General features: G+C 38.3%; 1 protein-coding gene across 1 annotated transcript in view; it reads right to left on the bottom strand.

The window, feature by feature from the left end:
- The window catches only part of ctnnd2a (catenin (cadherin-associated protein), delta 2a), a 285,195-nt gene that overhangs the window by 201,975 nt on the left and 63,873 nt on the right, over nt 1–19,347 (bottom strand). The gene's annotated exons all lie outside the window — the stretch shown is intronic.

Raw genomic sequence — 19,347 nt, 5'->3', positions numbered from 1 at the left:
AAAATGCATTACTGCAGATGAAATTCTGTCACAAATCCTGACAGTAAAACAACCTGAGTCCTGACAACTTTTCAATATAATTAAATTTACGCTCATATTATCACAGCCACATTAAAAAAAGAGCTTTATGTGTACTCTGTGGATTTAATGGTTCTGTTGCTACAGATAGAGAAGGCTTTTCAGTGAGTACAGTTTGGTGGGTTGCAGGTTACTGTCAGGATTTTAAGACAGAAATCGATGGGGAGAACTGCTTGTGCCGATTATATATCACTCTTAACCAAAACTTGCCTGCGTGTGCATGTGTCTGTTGATGCATTAGCTATTTAAATTCCCGTTCTGTCAGTCATCATGATCTCCAGTCACTAAACACCCTGTATCCTCCATTTCCACACATACCTGTTTCTGTGGTAGAATCACTATGGTGATCACTCTGAGGTTTTTTTCAGCTTTTCTGACAGCTTTGTGTTAATACTTAAACACTGAAAGAAAGATCTATTTGCTTTCACTGGGATAGGGGCTTGTATCCATTTGTGGAACTGTAGCCTAACGTTTGTATTGTTAACTGACAAATACAGTACAATGCACACACACACACACACACACACACACACACACACACACACACACACACACACACACACACACACACACACACACACACACACACACACACACACACACACATGTTTCAGAGGTGTAAGTATTCTGAAGCCCATTTCAGACCCATTCCATTTTGTTAATAACTCACTCAGTTTCAGCCACCTCTAAGATTTGCAAAGTAAGGTAATGCTGGAAATTTGAGCAGAGTCTATTAAACCCTCTGGGCCTGTAATTCCAATTTACGACTTTGTTTTACAGCAAGGTGCCTCTCTTCAAAGCTCTGCTCTGTTCTGCTCCCCAAAGAGACTGCTTTGTCACCTTGTTTGCCATAGATGCAACTTGTTTAAATCCTCAAGGTGCAAAAACGCAAATCCCTGTACCGAAAGTAGCATTATGCTAATTGATGATGTATTATGCCTCACTGGTAGAGTATCTTAAACACCTTCTGAGGTAACATGGTAATGTCTGAATGCTAAACCCAAAGAGAAACCTGTTAGGCAAGTTACAGTTAAATTATGCATAACCCTTAGTCACAGCGTTATTTCATTCATATCCCTCCGTCTTAGGCACTGCTATGTTAGTGATATATAATAACTTTTTTTTAATCTTAATTTATTTCATCTGTTTTTAATTTTTTTTCATCCAATCAATACTGTTCTTCTCATGTTTTCTGTTTTATTTATTTCATTTGTATTTCATGTGTATTTTTTGCCTTGTGTAAACTGCTATGGTGTTCTTTATTATGTCTTTTATTCATCCTTCTGTAAAACACTCTGGTCCATTGTGGTTGTTTTGAAGCACTTTACAAATAAAGCTAGTATGGTATGGCATCAGAAAGTTTCCCATTACTGAATTGGCCAAAGGACAGTTTGCGTTTACCAGATGACAGAGCTCGGCTGACTTGTCTAAGTACATGCCATTATATATTCTTATTAGCTAGAGCTACAAGGCAGCAAAAAGCATACTTACAGCTTATTACAAAAACATTTAAGGAGTTTGTGCTCAACTAAAATTATGAACAGAATGCCTTTCTTTTATACGGTCAGTAAACGCAGCAATGACAAAGCTCTTGGCAATCAGTAATTGTCAATTAAAAGGAGAGCTGGCTGCACTCATGCAAAAGTTTGGGCAACTCTAAGCAAAACTTTCAATTGGTATGCAGGTATAAGAAATTTATAAGAAACTAAATTTATAGTTGGGAAAGCCTCTTCAAAGGAACTCCTTAACCTTCTACGTGTTTGTATAATTAAAAGATGTAAGCTATCAGAAATGATGGAGGTGAAGATGAGCTTTTTAGTTCTACACCTCGATAAAGTCTCGATAAAGTTAAAATAGAACTTTTTGGCCTTAATGAGCAAAGGTGTGTTTTCAGAAAAAAAAAAGTATGTTGGAAGTAACACCTTTCGAATCATTAAGCACGGGGGTGTTTGAGGGTTGTGTTACACTCGGTGACACAGGGAATATTTAACTTGTAATTAAATATTAACAAATTCTGACAGCAAACATCACAGTGGCTTAAAAAGTTAAAGAGTGTGTCCCTATTCCAAACCAGTCCTTACACCTTGACATGTGTTAGTCCAAGTGGAGTGGTGGTGAAGGATTTGTTAATTAATCCTCGGAGAAAAAATATAACAAACATGTGTCTTTCTTTCATATATATCAAATTATATAGTAGGGAATATATATTATTTACAAGCTTCTCTTTACCATCTGTATTTGCTGGAAACATTAAAACTGGCCAACTGGCTCTATGACTACATTTGCTAATTACTATGGATGCAGGGAAAGGATAACTGTTTTGATCCACTGGTAAAGCATTTGTATTTATAGTTATTTGTAGAAATTGCAACAAAACTTAACTCTGAAGCCTGATTCTTGATCACCACATTGTGTTGTGTGACATGCCTAATTGTAGCCTCATCACCATTCATACCGCTGCTTGAGTGCTAGCTGGACTGGAACCAGAATTACTGTGTGTAGGCAGAAGGTCTGCAATCCAGACTGAAATTGAACAGAAATAGTAGGTTTTCTACAGTAGGATAATGACCCTAAACACAGCTTGAATCCAGCCATGGCCCTCACAGTCTCCCTAACTTTAGTATTGCAGAAAAAATTACATAAGACAACAAGCTGAGTTTGTGGAATGAGATGATCAATACAGGTTGGCGATGTTACCACTGTTATAACAAGGCTTAATGCTTAAAACTGTTTAGCAACTTAAAACGAGATGGTCCCTGTAATGTTTTTTAAGAATACATGTTGTATATACTCACTCGTCCTCCCCAAAAAACATTTAATGATCCAAATCCATAATATAACAGCTGAGTAAACTGGGCATTTTTCTGCAACAAAAGGAACCCTGCTCTGCTCACAACGTGTAAATGTAACTAGAAAGAAAAAGAAAAGTAGAAAGAAAAATAGACGAAGACTAAGTCTTCTAAAAGTAGAATGAATTACAGTAAGTTGTGTTCTAAAACACAAAAACTAAAAGGGTTTTAAAAGATTTTGTACATGGTCATTCTCTTTAAAGTGATCCGAATAAATCTGAAGACAAAGATTGGTTGTTTTTCTATACATTATTACAACTTTCCTTAAGTTTTGTGTCTGCTGGAGAAAATGTATCCTCTTTAACAAGCTTTAAAATGTTTCTCGTAATAAAGCTAGTTGAGAATCACTGAATAACAAAATTTCAGAAGCTTAATTTATATGATGAACATTCAAACTTCATCATCTGATTTCTCTTGCTTAAGTCCAAAGAAACATACTAAACATTTTATTTTGTATGATGGACATTACCTCCTGGACCCCAGCTCACCAGATCCAAAAATGATCAGATGCTATGTTTTGGTTCTCCTTATGCTTTCTCTGAATATGCCTGTCAAAATGCAAAAGATGTAAAATGACACTATACTGTGTAAGCTTTGTGCATGTGAGCCATCGCATCCCCCTCAAGAACAAAGAGGCGACACAAATCAGCAGCTGCAGTCAGCCACAAAGGTCTCTATGGTAACAGTACAGACCCCTCCACACCTTCGACATTATAAATTAGGCCCTGGCTCCTCCTACATGCAGCTCCTGCCCTTTCGCATACCTGAACTACTCTCAGAGAAATGTCTGCACCTTCATTTAGTCGCCCACAGAAAGCAGACGGTGGAAGGGGTGGGCGATAGTCATAAGTGTATTTACAGAAAACTAAAGCATATATACTGTGTATAAATATAGTTTTTAGTGCAGATGCAGATGTTCATCACCAACATCCAGTAAACAGCAGAAGCTTCCTTTTTTATAATAATACTGTGTATGACCTGAATATACTTTGTCTGCAAGTGTTTTATCAAACTTAACTGGATGAAGAGTTTCAGCAACTACACAAACTGTGTGCGTCAAATAAGTTCCTCTCAAGGAACTGCAGGGTCACAGAAAAATATCTTTTCTGGAACTGTTTTTGAGGGTTTTTTTCCCCAGTGGACAGGTCTGACAGTGTTTTGCAGTGCCCCCTGGGTGCCAAAGTCAAGATCAGACAGAGGAAACAATTTAGCACCACCTGGAGGTAAACACCCAGTTTTCAAGTTTCTTTTTGAGCAACATTTACTTCGCTTTACTTCTTACTTCATTTAATTTGTATTTATTTACAACATAATTACTTCAAATTGATTCCTGCATACTAACACACCAATGGAGAGATAGAAACAGACCAGTATAAACACGTTGGCATCCAGTCTCACTAACCCAGGATTAATTTCTCAGATGTTGTTGTTTTTGTGGACTTATTGGACATACAAATTCATGTACACACAGATATGCGCTGTGTGTACATGTATGCATATGTTCATATAAAATCCAAGACATGAAACTCTTATACATCGAGAGACAATGTGCAGATGTGTCCCTGACCTCTCTGCGGGGAAGGGTGAGAGAAAAGAACATCCCCCACAGGGGTGTAGACACTGTCACATTATCAAATAGCAGCTCTACGTGCAAGCTTTTTCAAAAACTAAAAATACTAAAAAACTACAGAGAGGAGAAGAAAAACAGCTAATAAGAAGACCCAACTTTAGCACTTAACAGCTTTGCTGCGTGAATTCAGAAGATCTTCTGCATAAGTGACAAGGACAGAACAATTTGCCTAGAGATAAGACCCAATCATTATAAGTGGCCTGTGGCCAGATATTAACTGTGCTGTTTTTGGATAGGAGACAAAAGGCAATTAAATAGAACTATGACCTTCTACTTGAGCAGTAACTTTCCATCTCTCTCTTGTTCTTTTACTCCTCTTCCTCAATCAGCAAAGAGGTATGGAAAATCTCAGATGAGCTGAGTGGGATGAAGGAAAGAGAAGGAGTGAAGAGGAGTTTGTAAAAGGTCACTCTCCTCTTTTCTGTCACTCTCATACACATTAAAATTCTCCACACAGTCAAAATCAGGCTTGTTACTCCTCTATAAACCAAACCTAGGCTACATAAACTTGAGGCTCACGCAGCCTACATTTGGTTCAGTTTTAGCTGAGATTCATTTCTGCCTCACTCCTTCCTATGCTTGTCTTGTCTATCACTTTAATGAGTGCGCGTGTGCAAGTCAGGAGAAGGGACGCAAAGAGGAAGCAAGGACTGGAGGAGAGGGAAGAGAGAGAAAGGAGAGAGTAAGGAATAAAGACAGATCTCTGCTGATCAGCTCTAAGGGATGAGAGCCACGGGAGAGATACCTGATCCACTCCTGCTAATGTACATGTGTCCGCAAGGAGAAGAAAAGTGAAGGCAGGAAAACAGATTACTGGAAAGGGCCTGCTTACGTTAATGACCCTTCCTCAAAAATTTGCTTATTGGATTTTGTCTTTACAAAAGTATTTATTCTTACCTGGCATGGGGGCGTACTGTGTGTGTGTGTCTGAGTGTGTGTGTGTCTGTCTGTGTTTGAATGAGAACGACTGCTTGTGTAAATAAAAAGGATTAGCTGCAAAAAAAAAGAAAGAAAAAAAAGCCAAAATCCTCAATTTCAAATATCAGTACATTGTGTTTATGCCTTTCTAAGTAAGTAACCAGCTAACATTACTACTTATAACAAAATAACAAAATCTTAGTGGTTACATTTTTGTAAAAAGTTCCTTTTAGGGACAGAAAATTGGTGTAAGTACAAAACCACATAAATAACTATGTAAATAAATACTTATAATGGGCAATGATAATAATGGTAAATGGCCTGTATTTGTATAGCTTGTCCCGCCTAGGGACCCCAAAGCGCTTTACACACCCAGTCATCCACCCATTCACACACTGGTGGAGGCAAGCTACAGTTGTAGCCACAACAGAAGCGAGGCTGCCATATCACACCATTGGCCCTTCTGGCCAACACCAGCAGGTGGTAGGTGAAGTGTCTTGCCCAAGGACACAACGACCGAGACTGTCCGAGCCGGGGCTCGAACCGGCAACATTCCGTTGATAAGGCGAACTCCCAGCTCTTGAGCCACGATCGCCCCTTAATAAATAATAGCTGTGAAATGTAAAATTATCCACAAACAATAATTTCACAGTTTACTACTTTTATTATCTTATTTTTCAATGGAATGTATATAATAAAGAATATTTATTATATAAAGATAACAGCAGTGTTAGGAATATATGGAAAAACACAGACATCGTGGGGTCTGTGTTGGTATGTGTGTATCTTAGCGTTGGTGAGTACATGGCCCTAGGGGTAAACACAGGTGAAAACTCGGCAAAAAAAAAAAAAAAAAGAAATCACACAGCTCAGCCTGGCTTCATTCTGCATCGACTTTACTCATTAACACCTATTCTTTTTCCATAACACATGATTCATCTTTGTTGTACACTGGGGACGCTACATTCTTCCTAACACATTGATGACTGGCCTTTTCGGTATCAGCCTGCTTCAAACTAAATTTAATTCACATTAGCAGCAATACCTCAGGGGTGCTCTGTGATTATGTGATTATGGGTATAACAGTAATGCACTAGACAGCACACAAGTACCGATAACACTAAGCAGTTCCCTAAAAGACAAATAGGCACAATTAAAGGAGGTATCCCTACTGCAGCAGCAGCAACAACAACAATAATGATAATGATGATAAAAATAATAATAATAGTAGTAGTAGTAGTAGTAACAAATCAAATAGCTGAATGCTATTACAAAAAAAGAAAACCCATCTTTATACTTTTTTGACATTTCCAAAGATCTGATTATCAAGATAAGATCCAATAATCTGAAAACAGCATGAACGAAAGACCTGAAATCTCTTCGTACTAAAATTACAAAACTACAGATTATAAAGTAAAGGTGTTAGCTGATAAATACATGCAAATCCTGCAAACATATAATTTTGAGAAATTTGTAAAAAAAAAAAAAAAAAAAAAATTTTGTTAGAATCAACAAAATGCATGCCACGAATGAATATGTAACAAATATTAGCCACACTGGTAAGGTAATTAGTGTGAGGTAATCTTTGCATCTGAATAATCTTTCTAGTTTTGTCCTGTGCGTTTGATTTCAAGTAACACCCTATTCCAACAGGACATCACAACTTGTGCAAATACAAGCGTTTCTCCAAGACTAAATTGCCATCTTGTTTCTCCAATGTTCATAGCTGAGCTCACTCGAAAAGAGGCATAATGTCCCAAAAGGACAGGGTGACGAAAGCCTCAATGACAGTAAGTACCGAAGTTGCTTCACTGGAAACAGGGCAGATCTTACTTTTTGGCTAAAGCAAGATTACCCATGTAAGCAAGTAAAAATGAGTAACACCAGTATCTAATATAACAACAGTAATGAGTGATTTAAAGACATGAAGTGCAGTATTATTTTTAAAACATTTTCGAATTCTTTACACTTCACAAACACAGTACAAGTACTTCTGTTGTTAGTGCAGTGAGTTTGGGGTTTGTCTGCTGATATTCTTTGAATTTCCTGTTTTCTAGTTTGGGTTTACAGTCAGCAGTGTCTGGAAATACTGAACTGTCCCTGGTGTGGACAGATTTGGAGCCAATTATTACCATCTGAATTTTATGACTCATTATCACAGCAGTGTTTTCCTAAGGAGGCAGCAGACAGCAACTTTTGACAAAAAATCCTTTCAGCCTCTAACTATCTATAAGTAGCTTATCACACTGCCAAATGCTTTCTCTATTTTGTCTGCTTTTCTACATCTGTTTACTTAAATGTGTTAGTTGACGCAACATGACATCAATATGTGGAGTAATTATAGTTTGAGTTATCAGTGTGGTATTCATTCACAAAGAACAACGTGACCTTTGCAAAGTGTCACAGAAAACTTCATTACCACCTCACAGCACATTCTTACTTTCTGATATTTTTAGTTCTCAAACTTTCATTGCGAGTCTTGCAAATCTCAGTTGTGTGGTAAAAATGAGCACAATAATGAAATATCTCCAGCCTAGGCAGAGAGAAAATCAGGAAAACTGCTTGAAAGACACTCAAACAAAAAAAGCTGCATTACTAGGGAACGGAAAATATGCCATCCATGAGGCGAGCACCTGGCAAAAAACAGTGAAAATATGATGCAAATCTTCCTCAGAGTACTGATATAGTAAACCACTGGTGATGACCAGAGGAGAGATCTATAGGTGTTTGGATTTAGAATTCAAATGTTAAAAAAACTGCACACACCTGAGACGTATGACTGCCAACAGCTGGCCCATAACAGTTTTATATGGATTATAAATATTCAGCACACAAACACACCAACACCCTGACAGATCTCTCTCTCGTTAAATTATTTAAGGGCTCAGTGGGTAAAATGAAATCATCTCTCTCTAAGTCTCCAGTTTTGCTCTCTTGCTTACTGCTACTCTGTTGCACTCTCTCTTATCTGTTCCAGTACGTCTGTCTCTTTTCATTGTATATGCAAACAAGTGCATAGGGTTGTGATATGTGTGCATCAACCCTAAAGAACTTGGATAGCACATCCTGTGCAGACAGACGCACACAAAAATTATCATTTTCTTACTTTAACAAAAAAGTTCAAACTGAGGTTTAACTTTTATTTTTATTTTATTGTACTTTTTATCGTGTTTTTCTTTAAAATCCGTTTTCATTGCCAGTTCTTAAAACCCAACTCAGTTAGCTGCGCGTACGCATGTGGGGATGGTAACGTCACGTATGTGTAAGTTTTGGTCTGCTGGCTCAAAGTTAGAAGACAGCACGAGTGGATTCATGCTCGGTGAGTATGGGTTTGGCTACAGACAAAATGTCACTTGGAAAATGTCACTGCCTAAATGCCATTGGAGTGTGTGTGAGTGAGTGCATGTGTTCATAAAGAGCGGGAGAGAGAGAGGGTGCAAACTCACACATACTTACGGCACACACAGTAAACAGGTGTCTACAAACCCAGGGGTTCCTCATTTGGGAGCATAATATTGTTTCCTAAATGCACTGATGATTCACCGCTAGCATGTTGTCAGAAAAAACACAAAACAAAATCTGGATTCATCATATTCTTATGCTCATATACTGCACACTTTCACAGAGAAGCTAAATAAGAGCACAGCAATGGTGTTGTCCCTCACCATTTTGATATACGATTACTGATATAAATTATAGCATATGTTCTTTGGGACTTTGAGTTAATGTGCAAGCTTAATGTGGGCAAATATGTAAAATGGTTGTATACTATTATATTCCAAAGACAAAATGTATTCACTCATCTATGGTTAGTGGCAGCCTAAAGATTAGAAAAATGGCTTTTGACCAGAAGGCAGCAAATCTGAATTTTACAGACCAGCTGGGGAATTCTGGGCATGTAAAATAAATGTGTAAACACTCTCCATCTCTCAACACTTACTGGCATTGTGCCCTTGAGCAGTGCGCTCTCCCTCTTTTGGCTCCAATGGAGCAGCTCATTGAAATAAAGTATAACAGTAGACTATGGCTGTACTGAGAAGCTGCCAGGTGAGACTGTGCAGATGCATGAATATGAAGCAGGGTGATTCTAAAAAAGAGCAAGCGTGCTCAGCAAAAGTCGTCCATGAACAATGGATTAAAAAAAACACGGTTATTCACCCAGAACAAGTCTTCCCTGCCTTCTCTGTCAGCTCTTTCCCCTTGTGTCCTCTATCTCCACCGCATGATGTGACAGGGGACTCGAGGAAGGCCCCAAAGGTCATTCATCCACTGGCAATCACAAACACTTGTTTTGATAGATTAGCTAGTGCAAACCTTTGCATGCTCACTCAGACCTAGGTAGACAAATACCCACATACACACAGAGCTGTTGAACCAACAATACATGCATTCACTCGGGGAAGCTTTTTAAAACGAGGTCTAAAGGAGTCAAAATTCAGCTAAAATGATAAAAAAAAAAAAATACATTCCAGGTCCAAGTAAGCAAGAATTATAGAAATGTTTGCTGACAGGCAATGTTGCAGACAAAAGTGCATCTGCAGCCTATAAACTAAAGGCTTCTCTCTTGCAGGAAAAAAAAACCCACCCAGCAGCTGACAAGTAATGGATATAGAGAGATGAAAAAGAGAAAGGTGAACTTTAGCCAATGACAAACCTATTAGCATAAAAAGATAACACTGCATATACATTATTTTTACACAGAACTATTAAATTGGTTTGTGCAAGGAGCAAGCAGCAAGCAAACTTATCAGCTGAGAAGCCAGCATGAAAGTAACAAAAGTGCAGTTCCTATAGTACGTGTTTATTATTACATTTTATTATGGTTTGAAGATTGTATTAATAGGGCCAGGGTCTCTTTTAGTGCTAGGTGTGTCTGCAACACTTCACTTCAGCTAGTTCAAAGTGACGGCAGTAGAACCCTCATCTTCACGCTTGTGGGGCTGGTTCCTTTTGGAGCATTTCTCATGCATTAATATGACAAAGAGTGTGGCTTACTGCGTGGTTACCTGTACTAAAAGCCCATCCAAGAAATCTGTGGTCCAGATTTGGTTAGTGAAACAATTAATTTTATTCTTCTTCTTGGAATTTGGTCTGTGGTCGTAACTAGTTAACCACACTCTCCTGATAATTTAGCACTCTTATCTTATCTTTCTTTTGTATACAACCATTTCTGTATACATGTTTAGGAAGCACACATACACAACAAATCTAATATAGGAACACTTGTATGTTTCACTTACAATTGCTGTTTATTTTTGTATTCACATTCACTTTGGTTATGTTAAGTGTAAAAACTACTTGTAAAAAACAAACAGTGCTACACCTTTCACAATTCTCTAGGCTTTCTGGGAGGCTTGTTCTACAACATCTTCACGGGGCAGTTTATATTCAATGATGCAATGATACCATGAAATGTAGTAAGACCATGCAGAAACAACCTAGGCCATTTTCTGAAGGAGGGCATCTTAAAGGAAAACATGTCACTTGATACTGAATAGTGGACAGGGGACTTCAATACTATGTGTATATTTATGTACTAGGGGTTCCCCACTCTGGCAGTCTGCTAAAGACAGTATTCATTTATCAAAAACGACACAAGCATTTGATCAGTAAATGTATGAGCAGGTATATGTGAGTGTTTGTTACACTGTAGGTGCACGACAGATATGAAAGTTGTGAAGCCTAAACTGGTGAGACAAGCTTGACAGGCTCTTTGGCACTCCTTTCTATAATGGATAAATGGGCTAAAAAAGCTTCTCTGCCAGTTACTTCACTGACAGTGAATCACATAATGTAACACGTAAACAGAAATTCAACTTGATGATGGCAAATGGGTACACAACTTCATATTTACTGTTTCTCTTGCCCACCTTGTCTATATATCTCTTCAGACATACACTCCTTTCCATTAATCTGACAGCGTCTGAAAGTGCTTGTTCATTTATGAAGCTGCTTACTTTTCCATAAAAGTCCAGACAGCAATGTTATTACTGTATATTGGGTCTTGTAACATTTAAAAAGCATTATCAATATGATACAAGTCTGGATGCATGCAGTCGCGGTAACAGATACAGGCACGTAAAACCGAGCAATGTCTGAATTAGGTCGGCTGTAGGGCTGACTACAGTTAGCGTTGACTCTATAATTTACATCAATGTTCAATTTTGTAAAATATGGTCATTTCATTGCCCTGAATCAAGAGACTTTATTTATCCTGAGGTTGGCTTTGACCCTCGTTGCCTCTACCATGATGAAGTCAAGAGGACATCTCATCTGATCATGGTTTAGTTTGTTAATTTGCAACACTGCTCTAAAATAAATGCTAAAGGTGATGAAAGATTATAATTTATTAGAACATTTTCAATATGGATTAGACCACTGTGTACACTATTAACCCTCATGTCTCCATCTATTGTCATTTCTGTTCTAATAGTGAATATGTCTCTGAATTTAATACACTATATTAATTAGCCAGAAAAATACCTTTTTTCCCCAACCTCACAGTGTTTCCCTGGCTCAGCGTCAATATCAGTAATACCATGAAATTTGGGGCTTTTATAAAAACTGAATGGGGGAATCAGATTAACTGCTTGTTTTCAGTGAATCGAAAGCTGCGATGATTCACTGCTATGAGAGGCGTTGTTTTTCTGCGGGGACACAACACTGGAACAGATTGCCATTTGCTACCACGTGAGGAGGCTCTTAAAAAATCTGTAGTTGACTGCCGTAGCCCTCGCACATTTCTAAATCTAACAAATTAAATATCACGATATTTACTCTGGTTTTGAAATAAAATCAGACAAGCTCAACAGCAGGAAGTGACAGTTGTTATTTGAAGTGAGGAGATACTCTCAGAAGATATTTAAGTAGACTTCACTAAATATATTGTTGCAAAATTTTGTTCTGTCTTTGCTGCAAAGCAACACGTCTAACTTATTTAACTGCCTGGAAACAAACTACAAAATACAGTATAATAAATGCATAAAGGCCATAAAAACAATTGTTGCTGAAGTGTATCATCCAACGTCAACTCAGACCTTCACACTGGTGAGCCTGTACAGCACATCCTGTACAGGCTCACAACGATGCACTGAAATCACCAACAAAATTGCATTCAGTCTGAGTCAAAGATAAGTGTCCAATAAACACAGTGAGTAATGAAGGCTTCAGAAAAATGGTCAACACGGTGGACAAAAGGTATGTTATCATCTCACGCAATAATTTTTCCAAAGCAGCAAAACGTCTGCTGTATGCAAAACATCAGAGGGGAAATAGAGCGAGATCTCAGAGCCGCAGAGTACTTTGCTCTGAGTTTTATTCACATCCATCCTGCAGATACAGCCAATGTGAGAAGGTGAGAGACTTTTGCTTCAAGGAGATTTACCTAGGCCAAGTTAATAAACACCTGATTTGTTTGTGTAGATGTTATAATTAATTTTAATGTAGCACCTTGTACATTTTATATATATCTTATGTGCAGCACTTTGTGATTCTGTCTAGAAAGGTGCTATATAAATAAAATGTTATTTATTTTTTTATTTATATATATTTTTCTGTTTATACTGTTCATATGTATATAGTGCTGCAGAGCTGTGCACCCCCCCACATGTTTGCACTGAGTTGGAGATGCTCTGTATCTCAAGTTTTCTGATGACTCTGCGGTGGTTGGATGCATCAGCAGGGATGATGAGACAGAGTACCGGGCTGTGGTCGACTCCTTTGTCACGTGGTGTGAGCAGAATCATCTGCAGCTCAACGTGGCAAAGACCAAGGAACTGATCGTGGACTTCAGGAAGACCAGGAAACACTTGACCCCTGTTTCAATCCAGGGGGTCAGTGTTGACATTGTGGAGGACTATAAATACCTTGGAGTACACATTGACAATAAACTGGACTGGGCTAAAAACACCACAGCACTTTACAGGAAGGGCCAGAGTCGTCTCTATTTTTTGAGGCGACTGAGGTCCTTCAACATCTGCCAGAAAATGCTGAGGATTTTCTATGAGTCTGTGGTGGCCAGTGCGATCCTCTATGCTGTTGCATGCTGGGGGAGCAGGCTGAGGGTCGCAGATGCCAACAGACTTAATAAACTGATCCGTAAGGCCAGCAATGTTGTGGGGATGGAGCTGGACTCCCTCAAGGTGGTGTCGGAGAGGCGGATGCTGTCCAAGATAAAGACAATGTTGGATAACACCTCCCACCCACTCCATGACATGTTGGTCAGTCACAGGAGCTCGTTCAGTGAGAGACTGAGATTACCGAAAAGCACCACTGAACGACACAGGAAATCATTCCTGCCTGTGGCCATCTCCCTGTACAACGCATCCACTTAACACACTGTTTGCTGCTACAACTACACATGTTTCTTTTCCAAATATTTATTTATAAGTGACTTATGTATGTATGTATGTATATATATGTATATATTGTACTATTCTTAGTTAGCGTATTGTCTGTCTTGTCTTAATGTTGGTTTAAAATGGAGCACTGTAACAAAAAATAATTTCCCCCAGGGATCAATAAAGTATTCTGATTCTGATTCTGATTCTGATTGTACAACTGTATAGTGACAATAAAGGCAATCTGTTCTATTCTATCTAAAACCTTGTTGATTTTATTTTTTTGCTGAATTTGGGTAATTCTTTTAATTTGTCTTTTGGATTTATCTTTTAAACAATTCATTGAATTTAGGTGAGTTTTCTTTTTTAAATACAGCTTTTATTTTACTACAAAGATTTGTACATTAGGAGGAATGCAGCACATAATGAATGTGAAAGCAGTGTTATGTTTACATGGAAGTGCTATGAAACATTTTTGTCACTGAAATCAATGAATAATTGTAACATATGATCATAATCTCAATATTGCCACAGTTCTGCAGTCCCTCTCTCAGCCCGCTCACATAACTTTTGCTGAAATGGATTTACCACCTAACTGGTCAATTAGACTTAAAAGCATATACACACATTCTGTGTAATGAAGAGAAAAAATAAACCCCAGGTAATTAAAAAAAAAAAAAAAAAAGAGGGACGTGAGAAACATTATTAGGGAGCTAAGTATTTTTCGTACACGTATTATTTATTCAAATACGATCTGAAGTCCTTTTCTTTTTTCCATAATTTCGTATTGGCAGCCTGAAAGGCCCTGCAGGGGTTAAAGTACTTACAGAACACCCAAACATTGATCACGATAATAACAGTGAGAGATCAGAGGATTTCTCTTTAAATGTGGCTGTAAGCAGGGATACAAGTTAATGTTTAAACATGTCTTCTGGTTCAGAAAATAAGTGTTCTCTCATCTTTACACAGTGACGTGGATAGGGCCCTTTTCAGAGGCAGAGGTGAGCTAAACCAAATTAACCTGTATGACTGTACACTTCTCTTCACTCTGAATGCTGTATCATTTTCCCCAAGCTATTTTCTTTGGAATATTTATGTAATTTTTTTCCCCCATCTTCTCATCTGTTAACACAAACACTTTGATCCAAGTGGAGACACTTCACACAAAAATGACATCTGAGATTTACACTGGAATAAGATTTAATTAACATGAACTGGAGAAGACCTGTAAAGAAATGTTTTCTATATGCAGACGTTTACACAAAGACAAACTAAGTATGGGTCATTCGAACAGCGTCTTCACCATGACCCTTTCAGAATCAACCACTTCATTACCCAACACAGCTCTGTCATAAAAGAAATGTGGACACCTTTAAATGTAATGCACTCCACAACCATTAATCAGATTTAGCTTTGTAAAAGTGAACGTACCTAATAGATTAGATGGCTAGTGTATATGTATAAATATGTACACTAAATAAACAAACACACACAAATCACACTTCCCTGTATATTACATTTGTTGACTAGATCTTTGGCCTTTAAGCGAACTGTCTCATTTGTGGGTTGTGCACACAAACAGAGATGTAATCTCTAAAGACAAACAGTGAGCTGGCGACTCTACCACTAATTGGCAACAGAGAGGCTGTCACTGAGTGGAAGACGAACACTGCAGCCGTGTCGTCTCATTAGAAAGAGAGATGGGGAGAGAAAAATGGAAGAGAGAGTAAAACAACAAGATAGCCAGTGAATGTGGGGAGACAATGACAATAAAGAATATTCATTCATTCAAGTAAAGGGTGGGGTGGAAGGTTGACTTCAGCTAAATGATAGCTGCATGCAAATTAAAGACACACAAACAATAACCAGTGGCAAAATGCATTCACCCGTAGGCATTGAGACAGTGTATATAAATATAGTATAGTATAGAAAACCAGTACTCGAATATGTGCTTTTGTTATTTGTTCTGCTTTTATTCCAAATCAGCTCAGCAACATATTAATATTTTATTTTTCCCTACTTTGTTTTAGATGCCTTGGATATCTTGCCACCTAACAACCATAAAAACTTAACCAAACAGAAACACTAAAACAAAGCACTCGTAAATGTGATTGCTGCTTTTTTCAAAGCAGTGAATATAAAAATTTAAACTTGGGGAAAGGGACTGATTAGGACCTAAATTTTAGTGTAGGATTGCTGTTGATATTTTGTTTTAATCGAACCCCACAAATGTACCTGAAACAGGAAAATCACAATCACCGCAAGCTAAAAATGTAAAACTGTATCAATGTAAAAGCTGCTGCCACATGAAATGCCAAAAGGATAACATAAACTACTGTCCCAGTCAAGTTCATCTTAACAATACCAATCTTATTGCAGAGGTATTACTAAGGTCACTGAAGTGAAGCAACAGTCCAAAGACAAGATTCAGACTAACTAGTTCAGAATATATGCATTGTTTAAACTTGAAAGGTGAAATTAGCCGCTTTGAAAATGCATGGTGTTGAGCCAGCCATGACAGAGGGGAAGAGAAAACAGAGAGTATAATGAAGATGAAAAAAGAATGTAAGACCTTCAGTTAAGCTTCTAAGTAATATCCCCCCCTTTCAAGATCAAAATTCACTCCTTTGGGATGCATTTAAAGCATCAATGCCCCAATGTTTCCAAATTGGTCAACACAGGCGACAAACCGGTCCCACAAAGTTTAAAAGAATGAAAAAATACATGGTGGGTGACTTTGGGTGACTGCAAGTCAAGAAGACAACCTTCTCATTAGGGATACTGCAGGGCCATGTACTGAGTCAGAGTGGTGCACAAGTTTAATTTCTTATTTTCAGACTGCCAATCTGTAGTTCCATCAGTTGGTAAAATTGAATTAACCATTGATTTTCTTTTTCTTTAAGCTGATGATATTTGCTTATTCTGGCTGCATACATATTCTACAGAATCCTGTACGCCACAAAATAGGTCACGCAAAACTTATTCTTAACCCTTTCTCCCAACTTTCTCTGGTCTTTCCAACTTCTAAGTCCTTATGTAACATGTTTCTTTCTTGGATGCAAATTTGAATGTGTACTAATGTACAAATCTGTAAATATTTTTATGTGCACTTTAGTCTCAGGAGATCAGTTGAGATAACATAAGTTGGCAGGTTTAAGAAATGACATATTTTAATTAACTTTGCATTACAAATCTGAGTGATCAGTGCCAGATCCAGTGCCTATATCTAACAGATTATGTTTGTGTGCGTGTGTGTGTGTGTGTGTGTGTGTGTGTGTGTGTGTGTGTGTGTGTGTGTGTGTGTGTGTGTGTGTGAGAGAGAGAGAGAGAGAGAGAGAGAGAGAGGGAGAGAGGGAGAGAGAGAGAGAGAGAAACAGAGAGAGAGAGGGGGGGGGATACGATAGTGAAAAGGTTGTTAACTGTCAAATTTTTTCTCCTCATGGCAATGCATCATTAGGTAGAAACATGGCTCCCGGCCCCCCTCTGAGCAAAATGAAGCCTTGGAAGGACTGATGGGAGGAGGAGAGGAAAACAACAGGGGGAGAATGACTCAAAAAAGTATAAAAGAGGGAAAGAAAACTGCAGTGGATGACTGCGGGGGGGTTGTGTACACAGATGAGCTGAAAAAAAATGGCAGCACAAAGGAGAGTGATACAGACTAAAAGCCGTAATGAGACAGCGAGAGGGCAAAGGAATGTAATTCATTTTAGATTTAAACCTCTTATTGTTTAATAATGTAACTTGTCAGTTTTCCAAGTTCTGCTTTATGAAAACAAAACCAGTTTTCCAAACTGCGGCACAAAGTAAACAGACAAAAAAGACGACTCTCTGTGTGTTTATGTCTCAGCACATTCTAACTCACAGTGTCTCCCTAATAAGCCTTGATCTACGTCTGACTATGATCTATTCTTTATAAAATATCTGTCCAGATTTTTTCATCAACGCTTTGTTCTTGATGTCACATCAGTCACAAGACCAAACTCCAAATCTCCGCACGTGTGTGCATGCAATTTACACACAGCAGTCACAATTATCAGGTTAATTGTCTTCCTTAAAATTATTTTTTATTAGTCAGAGACAAAAAACTAATATTAACCTCTAACCAGAATATTTTACAAAGCAAAAGTGTGTTTTGTCTTTCTCATGGGAGCATGTGCAGAATTACTGGCACATTAATTAAAAAGAGCATTTCCCCAGACTTACTTGTTTATACTTCATGTTTAGAGCAAGTGTAACAAAGTGTACAGCTGAAGCAGCAACCATCAAATGTTGTTTTATATGGAATTACAACCACGACTTCCTGTACTAATGTTTGAAGGAGGCATCTTTCAGAAACCGGCAGTAGATTTGGGATCTGATTTTCAGTACATTTTTAACCTGAATAGGTTTGACTTGCTCATCCTTAATGTTACTACTCAGTACCCCTCCTTCACCTTGCTGGCTTGAAGTGGTGCCCAGTGTCCATTAGTAAGTCGGCTATGAACACATCCTTCTAGACCATAAAGAGTCCCTCTCTTTTCATATATCCATAAAAAGTATGGGGAAAAAATACATTTTCAGGGGCAGCTCTTGGCCCAATCCTGACACTTGGATTTGTTCACAGCAGCTAAGGTTTCAGCCTCCTTTACTTTGGCAATGTCTGAGCACTTCACTTCTTGTACTGCATTACACTCCAGGTGTCAAACACACAGCACCAGAAAATGATTCAATAAAATAAGTATTTAAGCTGAAATGGCTTGAGCTGGAAAATCTGCATAGAGATAATGATGAGGTCAATAACTGAGCAGGCAGTGGAAATTATGTGTATGATTATGTGTAGTATGCGAGTGTTCTCGTGGGCACATGCGTGTATTAACTTTTTTAGTTTCCATTTTAATGTGGTCACCCACTGATAAGAGTTTGAGTTTTTGTAAAAGAATGCAATGCTCTCCCAATAATCATGGGGGGCTGATGACTCACTGCCATTTCTTTGATGCTTCTGTCTGTCTCTATTCCTCTCAGAAGAAGCAAACAGAGAGATAAGCAAGGACAGAAGAGAAACAGAGCAGAAGAGTAGCCTGCTACAAAAATGCTTTCCACCGAGTACAACAAATTACGGTGACATCAGGGGATTTGAGTGACAAAGAGGAAAGAAGATGGAGAGAAAGCTGGTGGGAGACAGTCGGGGGGGTGGAGTGGGGTGTAGGGCGGACTATAAAGAATGCTGCTTTAGATGCAGTTTGTCCCTTAGATTTGTCATCTGACACCATCCCTCTTACTCAGCACTTTTAGTGGAGAGGGACTGCTGAGTGCTTCAACCAGAGAGGTGGGGAGAACACATACGTACCCACCCACACAGACACACACATTTACAAATGCACAGGTAGCATCTTCGCAGTGCTGAACAAACTTTTCATGTTACAGTAAGCTGTTTAAAAAAAAAAGACAGAGAGCTGCCTGCGTGTCGACCTATGAAACCAGACTTTTCTCTCCTGACAGTTTTCAAGGAGTAACCTATTTATTAAACACAATGAAATGAAGCCAAAAAACCAAA

The sequence above is a fragment of the Rhamphochromis longiceps genome, linkage group LG9 (assembly GCF_057381845.1).
Source record: "Rhamphochromis longiceps isolate RC_006_pf linkage group LG9, R_longiceps_female_GT1.1, whole genome shotgun sequence".
Taxonomy (NCBI): Eukaryota; Metazoa; Chordata; class Actinopteri; order Cichliformes; family Cichlidae; genus Rhamphochromis; species Rhamphochromis longiceps.
This window is presented reverse-complemented; position numbering and strand designations above follow the sequence as displayed.